We start from the raw sequence: 8,684 nt of genomic DNA, 5'->3' as shown, positions 1-8,684 counted from the left end.
AACTATAGACATAAAAAGCAGATCAGTGGTTACTAGGGGACAGGGATGGAGTAGGGGGGTCAGAAGGGGAGGTGAATTTATGAATACAATAAGGCAGCATAAGGGAGTTCTTCTGCGGTTATAGAACAGTTCTGTATCTTGGTTGTAGTGGCGGTTACACAAATCTATACATAGAATAAGACTACACACACACACACACACACACACGCACAAATGCAGATTTAAAGCAAGTGGTAAAAACTAAGTAAGTTCTGTAGTGTAGTTAAAGGTAATGTACCATTGTCAATTTCCTGGTTTTGATATCTTATTAGAACTCTATACAATGTCACCACTGGGAGAAGCTGGGTGAAGGCTAAATGGGACTCTTTCTACTATTTTTGCAACTTCTTGTGAGTCTATAATTACTTCAAAACAAAAATTAGAAAAAAAGGAAGGAAAGTAAGCTGAATGCCTAGGGCTGGTGTTTGCGGAGGTGAGCAAGAGGAGTATGGAGAAGTAAATTGGGGCTGAGAAACATTTCTAGAAGTTTAACCTACAAAAGCCTTAAGCTTGCTCCCCATCATCTCTCCTGCTGTCATTACCTCTTTAGTGCTCTTTAGTCTGCCCTTGTTAGACAGTTGTTTCTCTATTGTTCCTGTTATGGTGCTGAGCAGAGAACTATGCTGAAAGGCACACTGATCAATCAATCAATCTCAACCCATTGAGTGGAATCACCAGTCCTTCAATTCTTTTCAGTTATTAGTTTTTCTACTACCTGATATTCAAGAGTCTGTTTCTTTGCTGCCAGAGGTGTTTTTTATTTTTAACACCTGAATTCGATGCCATTGCAGATGCTAGAAGTTGCCAGAAGGCTGTCCTCCAGGTAACTGTCTTATGCTCTAACTTGTATTACTGTTTTATTGCAATTAGCATTCAGAATATGCACTGTCATCTTATTAAAATTTATATTTTCTAATGGAGGAAGCACATGGAGAGTTGATTGTGGAGCTGTGGTTTATCCGTGCTCTTCTTAGTTACCTGTGTCTAAATTAAGCTGACCCTCTGGGCCTTAGCTATTTCTAAACAGGCATCACGTTAATGCCTGGGGGAACATTAACCTTGCAGACACTAATCTAACTCAGTGCCATCACAAGTGCATAATGCGGGAGTTTGGAGCTTTGCCAAAAAGCAGTATTCAAATGAACATTCAGTTGGCAAGGGGTGGGGAGGTGGGCGTGGACAAGGGAAGGAGAACACCAGAAATGGTTATATAGATATTGTAACGCCTTTCATTTCCCTCTCTCCTCAGAGGTTATGTTTACTGCAGAGAGATGCTAAATAAATCTTCAGACTGTTCTGAAGAAATCGTGATTAAGGTGCTTCATCCCTTGTTCATAACCACTCAACATTCACTGAGCATCTTTTACGTTACACGGCTGACCTTGTGCTAGGGTGGGGACACAAAGATGAGTAATTGTAAACCACTGCAGTATGCACAAGCACCTCACGGTGCTTAAAAAATGTTGGTTGAATAAAAGCATGTTTAAGGAGGTCACAATTTGGCTAAGGTCACTTAAAGGGCCTCCAACGGACGACACAACTGTAATTCTAGCTCTGTATATAGATCATTACCAAATCTTTGCCAGAAAGAGTGAGGTTTGGGCCCCAGGTGATGTCTTACAGGGGAAAACCTGTAAGACCTTGCGCAACAGGGTCCAGGATCTCCTGATCTTTCTTTAGACTCGCACTCTGCTTCTCAGTTTGCAGGCGCTAACAGGGTTTGCTGGTTTCAAGGGCTCTGGAGCGCCGTTTCCGGAAACGGTGGCATTTGGGGTGGTGAAGGCCAACGACTGGAGGCAGCGGGGGAGAGGGCAGGTAAGAGAGGAGAAATGGAAAAGCCAAGGCATTTTGGTCAGTAGGTCCTTCACCTAGGTCCCGCCCCTTCCTTTTCCTAGGGCCTGAAACGCACCCGACCCCCGAGCCCTCTCAGGGCGCTAGGCACGGATTATGGATGAAGGCTGACTCCCTATCAAAGAGATTTCCTCAGTGCCGACATTTCTCGAATTGCTTTCATCCGGGCCCAGCTCGGGAAACCTGAGGATTGGGGCCAGCTTCCCCGGCCATGCTGGGCCAGTGACACGCAGGCGCCGGAATCGGAGCCACGCTGGGTCGTCCCAATCTGGTCCCCGGGCCAGGAAGGGAGGGCGCCGCGGAGCGCTTCCCGTGTGCGGGGCTTCCCACAATCCACCGCGGCGGCAGTGGCGGCGACCGCGGCGGCGCTCTAGCCGCGGCATGTCTGCGTCTCGACTGCTCTGGGAGGAGGAAGAGAAGGAGGAAGAGGAGGAGGAGGAGGGGGAGGAAGAGGAGAAAGGCGCAGGGGTGGGAGCTGTTGCTGAAGCTGCCACAGCAAAAGTTCTCTCCCCTCCCCCCTTCCCCTTCTCTCAAGGCCTCTAGGAGGGTTGGAGCTGCCGCCGCCTGCAGTCGGTGACCGCGCGACTCGGCGCCCGCCCGCGGTAAAGCGCTGGGCCTGGCAGGCCCGGGCCCTGGGGAGGGTGGGGGAGGGGGAAGCGACGGCGCGCGGGGGTAGCGCGCGGCGGTAACGGCCTGACCCCGGAGAGGGGGGGAGCGAGCCGTGGCGAGGCTGGGGGTGGCCTGGGGAGCGGCCGAGGCCGAGCGAAGCGCAGGAGCTGGCTGGGGGACGGGAGGAAGGGCGCGGATGGTGGGTTGGGGGGTTGAGAAAGGATAATGACGGGGGTGGCGGAGGCGAGAAGGCGGCCTCCGAGGCCTGAGGCGGGTGTCAGAGGTAGGGAAGGAGGTGGGAGGTTTGCAGGGGGAGGCCGGAGGGTGCTGGGTGTGGGTGTGAAAAGGCTAGAGAAACACCAGGTCTCTGTCCGTCGTGCCTGGTGCAGTGCTTTATGCACCGCAGGCCTCAGTCACTGTTGCTGCCGGAGTGTTCTTTGGGAGAAGGGAAGGGAAGGGCAGGGGTTGGAGAAAAGGGAATCCTTGCGGGAAACATAGTGGGAGTGTGTTCAGGGAGAGCGGCCAGAGGGAAAGATGCCGGATAGGTGGAGGAATGCAGAGGGTGCCCGTGGAGGAGTATCCAGGAGTCCGGAGGGTGTTCATTGTGCAGATACATTAGGTATTTCGTTATGGAAAGAACTGAAGCGTTTCTAAGGAAAGGAAAGAACGGATACAAGGAGTTTCCGCGAATAGAAAGGATAGCGTTCGAAGCCAGAGGAAGTGCTAAATACTAGAGACTATGAAGAGAATGCATGATAGAATAGACAGATGTAGTAGAATTAATAAATGTTGGCCCAAGGACTAAAGAGTTATTCCAGATGGGCCGGGATGGCCTAGTTCTGAACCTGTTTGGGCTCTTCTGTAGATGACATCTGGTAAGTTTGGGTCCCGCAGTGGTTGGGGGTCACTGAGAATTAGACTTTAGTCTGTAGTTTGATCTGAGACCTTTTAAACCTGCACCAGTGAATATTAGAATCTCTGAAACAGACGGTGAAAAAAACGCCTGGCCTCCAGGGATTCCCTAGGCCGTGAGTTTAGATTTTAGCAAATTTAAAGTACTGTCATTTACTAGAGTCAGGGTGAACACTAATGCCGGAATGGAAATTACTGGACTTGGCGGTTTTCTTCCTCACTGCCCAGCTTATCTGGTCCAGGAGAACTGATGCCATATTATTCACCCCAGGGTTATAATTAATGGTGGGTGGGGGGAGTCCATGCACAGTGGCCTTTCTTTGGAGATTCCATTTGGAGCTCAAATTAGTCTGACTGGATTGGTTCCATAACTCTGGAGCTGGTGGGAGACTTTTTGCTATTCATGGTTCCTGAATGTATACTCTCACGGAGGCATTGTGGTATTGAAGAAAATGCATCAGTCTGCAAAGTATGGGCCTGCAGAATGGAGGATCTAGAATATCTGTTTTGGTCTTAGGTTCCAAGGAGGTCAGGACTGGTTGGGTTGAGGTTTAGGGGAACCTGAAGAGACTAGATGATTCTAGAGCCAAATTAGAGGGAATATTAGCATTTTCATATCAGGAAATGAACCAAGGCCTATTCGATTTCTCTAGCTCCCACCAGACTGGATTTCCAAGAGGGAAATCTAGGCTAGAACCATACTCTTAAGATTTGCCTGAAAATTATTCACTTTTTATTGTTAAGAAAGACTGTACACATAACATTGTAATATTAATTCAGCTGAAGAAAGGGTAGTATGAAATATCTTTTTATGGAAGTAGAGGGTGGAGGGATTGATGGGGAAGAAGTTTGGGAGAGGGACGGGAAAATTCAGTCTTTTATTCGTTTAGGAAATATATCTAAGGAGGATGAGAATTTAGCATTAGAGGTGAGAGAGGCTTTTATTAAAAATATTTTTTTTAATGGAAATAAGCCAGGATTACTTTTTTTAAATTTGGAAAACTTTTTATGTCAGTATATTTAAATTTACTTTTTTCAAGGGCTTCAGTATATTACATCGTAGGATGTACCCATTTTTATTGTCATCACAGAATGAGAGGGTCTGTTTTCTTTCCCCTCACCTGCACTGTATATTATCGTTTCTTTTAATTTTTGTAACTTTAATGGACTTAAATATAGAATGTCATCATTATTTTTCCCCCTTTTAAATTGTATGGAATTATACAGGTACATAATTAAAAAGTAAAATTGTCCTGAGAGAGCTTATAATGAAAAGCTCACAAGGGTGAGCCCTTGTCTCACCTGTCCATCACAATCCCACTTTCCAGAGGCTACTACTTGTAAGCATTAATTTTCGTAGTTCGTACCATGCTTTTCTTCAGGTCTCCAAGTAATATACATGTACTGTAATTTCTTGATTGATTAAAATGACATTATGAAGGAGTTGAAAGACCTCTGTGAATGAAAAGGATTCGTGTAGCTGATATTATCCCCTTTCTCCTCCTTTCAAACCTTGATAGTTATTATTTTAGCTTTTTTATTAACTGTATATCTTTATTTTTTTTTTTTTAATTTTTTTTTTCAACGTTTATTTATTTTTGGGACAGAGAGAGACAGAGCATGAACGGGGGAGGGGCAGAGAGAGAGGGAGACACAGAATCGGAAACAGGCTCCAGGCTCCGAGCCATCAGCCCAGAGCCTGACGCGGGGCTCGAACTCACGGACCGTGAGATCGTGACCTGGCTGAAGTCGGACGCCCAACCGACTGCGCCACCCAGGCGCCCCATGTATATCTTTAAATAATATGCTTAAATAGAAAGCATTTAAAATTATACTGGAAATAGACTGGGTGAGAAGGTAAAGGGAAGTTTGATGGATGGATCTGTAAGAAAAACTAGGTTGTAGGAGACATTTTTGCAGCAAAAGGGTTGCTGGTTAGTGATGAGGAAGATTTGCTTGGCAATGATAGTTATTCATCTTGGAATTAGTTATCAGGTCAACTGTGCAGTGTTCTTTGACAGTCTTCTGGAGAGTTTAGAGTGACGACTCTGGGAATGGATTAAATGACTCCTTATTGTTCTTTCCAGGCTTCTATGGCAATTCTTATAAGAGTTTTTAGGAAGGAGTGAATCGGTGTGGATAATGTGTTTCTTTTTTTGTGGAGGGAGGGAGGGATGGGGAAGTGTGATCGCAGGGGGAAGAGGATGAAGGTCAGGGTATGATGGAGGTGGTGGTAATTTTGTGGGAGGCTGAAGAAAGGGTAAAGAATTCTGAGGACATTTGGATATAGTGGATGTGAAGGGGATTTAAAATTATAGTGGTGAGATAGATTTGTGGCAGTTACAAGGAAATATGCATATTTAAGTCACTAATATGGTGGAAATATGGTGGGAAAAAGTATGCTGCTTATATATTAGGATAGATTCATAAAATATTGGGTTTTTGAAATTTGTATATGGGGCTTAACATCACCAAGTTAGTATGATGGATATGGAAAGAATAGAAAGAACTTGCTCCCCTTTTTGGAAGTCTTGTTTAAGTAACCTTACCTCTTGAGAATCTTCTTTGAGTAAGAAAGCATTCACATGTAGATTATATACTGCTAAATCTTGTGTTTGCTTATGGGAATTATTCTCTCTTTGTTTTGCAGAGGGTAGCTAGACTGTACCCTACTCTGGAGCTGAGACTTTCTTAATCTTTGGGGAAACTCAGAACAGTTTAAGTGCTTAGTAAATAACCTGTTGAATGACTGATAGAAAGTAGTGTTCACTGTCGTGATAATAGTGGGACTGTGTGAAATTGCTGAACACCATGGGAGTATTGTAGACTAAATTGTGTGTTTACAGAGTGAGGGATAAAACGGGTATCTGATTGGTGAAGCCTTTAGATTTAAGGGAAGAAGACAGAATGGATTAGAATGTGACTAGAACAATCCTGCAAAAACATTGAAGGGGTGGACCAAAGTTTCTCTTCTAATCTGAGGCTAGTTTAATCTGAATAAATTTTAAATCTGGAGTTGGTGGCTGATTTAATTTCTATTTTCTTACTTCAGATCTAAATGACTAGAGATTTTTTAGCTGTTTTAAGAATCTGATTTAATTCATCTTGGTATGGTAATAAAAAAGTGTTAGGTGCAATTTCTTGCCTGAAGGAATTTATAGTATTTATATTCATTTAGGGGAGAAGGACAGTTGTGAAGTAATTTAGTAATAGTGTAAGATTTCAGAAAGTTGATTTTTTAAAACAAGTATCAGCAGTATACCTCCAGGGGCGCCTGGGTGGCTCAGTCGTTTGAGCATCCAACTCTTGATTTTCGGTTTAGGTCATGATCCCAGGGTCATGGGATTGAGCCCTGAGCGTGGAGCCTACTTAAGATTCTCTCTCTTAAAAAAAAAAAAAAAAAAGTATACCTCCAGGTGAGAATTTTTGTATTTTGGTAGTCGTTTTCAGTAGTAGAGTTCAGAACTTTTTTGGATCACCTTTTCTGAATTCCCTTCTGAGCCTCTAGCACATTCTATACAATTTATCTAATTATTAAGTACCTATTGTGTGCTCTGGGGGGATGGAGCTTGTAAAGGTGGGTTAAACATGGTCCCTATCCTCAGAGTTCATAATCCCTTTAGAAGGGCACAGTTACAAACAATATGAGGCATAATGTTATTCTGAATAGCCTTATTGGTGACAAATCTTTTTAGTTTGAAAGATTTGATTTTTAGAAATGCTGAAGATATGTTGATAGCAAAGAGAGTGAATAAAGAATAGTTTTGGTTTAAATTCGGTTAGTCACAGATATAGGAATGATTTTTGTGGTTGACTTATTAACTGAGTTACTTTGGAAAACACTCCCAGTGAGGAAGTCAGAAATACTTTGAAGAGTGGTGATAACTTCACTTGGAGGTAGTTGAACACTAGATGTTAGCTAAGTGCATGAACTGGTTGGATGGATGGAGTGAATAAATGAGTAAGTGGTAGCCTCCCAAGGTAACTACTTTAAAGAGGACCTCATTGATTTTAATATGTAAATAAATTCTGGCTAAATTTGTTAATAAACACTTTCATTACTGGGAACAAGATGGTTTATGATTAAGCTCCCAAATGAGTTTTATGGATAGTGAATGCTGTAGGAGTTCAGGGAATGGAGAAATGAATATTGGCTAAGGTTTGGGGAAAGGATTTAAGTGTACCATACTTTAGCTAGATATTTGAAAGGATTCCTTAGGGATCTCAGGAGAGGAACTAAATTGCTCCAAATTTCTCTTGCAGCCCTAGAATGAACCTAGAGTCTGGATCTATTTTTGTCTTAATGCTTTCTGCCTATTTCATTTTAGCTACTCCTACTGGTTTGTTCCTTTTCAGATTCTTTGCTGGGTAGATTTTGAGCTCCCTGGAACAACGGGGAGGGGGGAAATCTGTTTCCATCTATGTCTAGTGTAACTTTTAGTTTTTCCTTTTATGAGCCTGTACCCCACAAATTACTTGGTCTCTGTGAGTGAAGAGCATGAGTCAACTTGGCTCTGCTATCCTGGCATTTTCCTGCATGCTTTTCTCAAAGCTGCTTTCTGAATTACAGAATAGAATAGACAGAATTGAGGGCATATGTCTAGTAGACACATGCTTGTTGAATAAATGAATGAATGAGAAAGTAAGTATCAGATAATTTAGAAGATCTAAATGATCTATTTCTGTTTGTTTCAATTCATTACGTGCCTTTTTTCCTTTTTCTTTCTTTATTTCTCTCTCACTCTCTCTTTTTTTTATGTTTACTTATTTTTGAGAGAGAGTTGGGGACAGAGGATCCGAAGTGGTCTTTCTGCTGATGGCAGTGAACCCAATTCAGGGTTCAAACTCATGAACCGTAAAATCATGACCTGTGCTGAAGCTGGACGCTTAACAGACTGAGCCACCCAGGCACCCCTACCTGCCCTTTTTCTACAAAGGATTTTATGGGGGCTGACAGAAATATGTACACTGTAAATGAATTGAAATAATTGAGGAGGTCTAGTTGAAGAGAAAATGAAAGAATCTGTTTAAAGATCATAAGGTCTATTATTATGAATGCTAGAGAACTAGGAATAGAGTGGAAGACAACCAGATGGAGAAGGAAAGGTTATCCTACAGAAAGTATGATTCTGAAAGAAGGAAAACATAATTGATATATGATAAGGTTGTGTTTAGAGGACAGCAAGAGAAGATTGAAGGTGTAGAGGATTACTCGAAATGGTTATTTTGGGGAGGAAGATTGTAAGACAATTTGAAGGATAAGAGTAAACAAG

The 8,684-nt window shown here is 43.0% G+C and overlaps 1 protein-coding gene across 6 annotated transcripts in view; it reads left to right on the top strand.

Moving 5' to 3' along the window:
* Window positions 1–2,230: 2,230 nt before the first annotated feature.
* ZNF148 (zinc finger protein 148) overlaps window positions 2,231–8,684 on the top strand; it is a 130,290-nt gene continuing 123,836 nt past the window's right edge. For 3 of the 6 annotated variants that reach the window (XM_045502365.1, XM_045502364.1, XM_045502360.1), the window contains exon 1: window positions 2,280–2,492. The gene's annotated coding sequence lies outside the window, so the exon portion shown is untranslated. Of the gene's footprint in view, window positions 2,493–2,795; window positions 3,375–8,684 lie in introns of those variants that run through there. The other 3 variants (XM_045502359.1, XM_045502366.1, XM_045502362.1) reach the window with 3 other exon arrangements.

Source organism: Leopardus geoffroyi, chromosome C2, assembly GCF_018350155.1.
Source record: "Leopardus geoffroyi isolate Oge1 chromosome C2, O.geoffroyi_Oge1_pat1.0, whole genome shotgun sequence".
NCBI lineage: Eukaryota > Metazoa > Chordata > Mammalia > Carnivora > Felidae > Leopardus > Leopardus geoffroyi.
The sequence above is the reverse complement of the archived record's forward strand: the minus strand, read 5'-3'. Positions and strand labels throughout refer to the sequence as shown.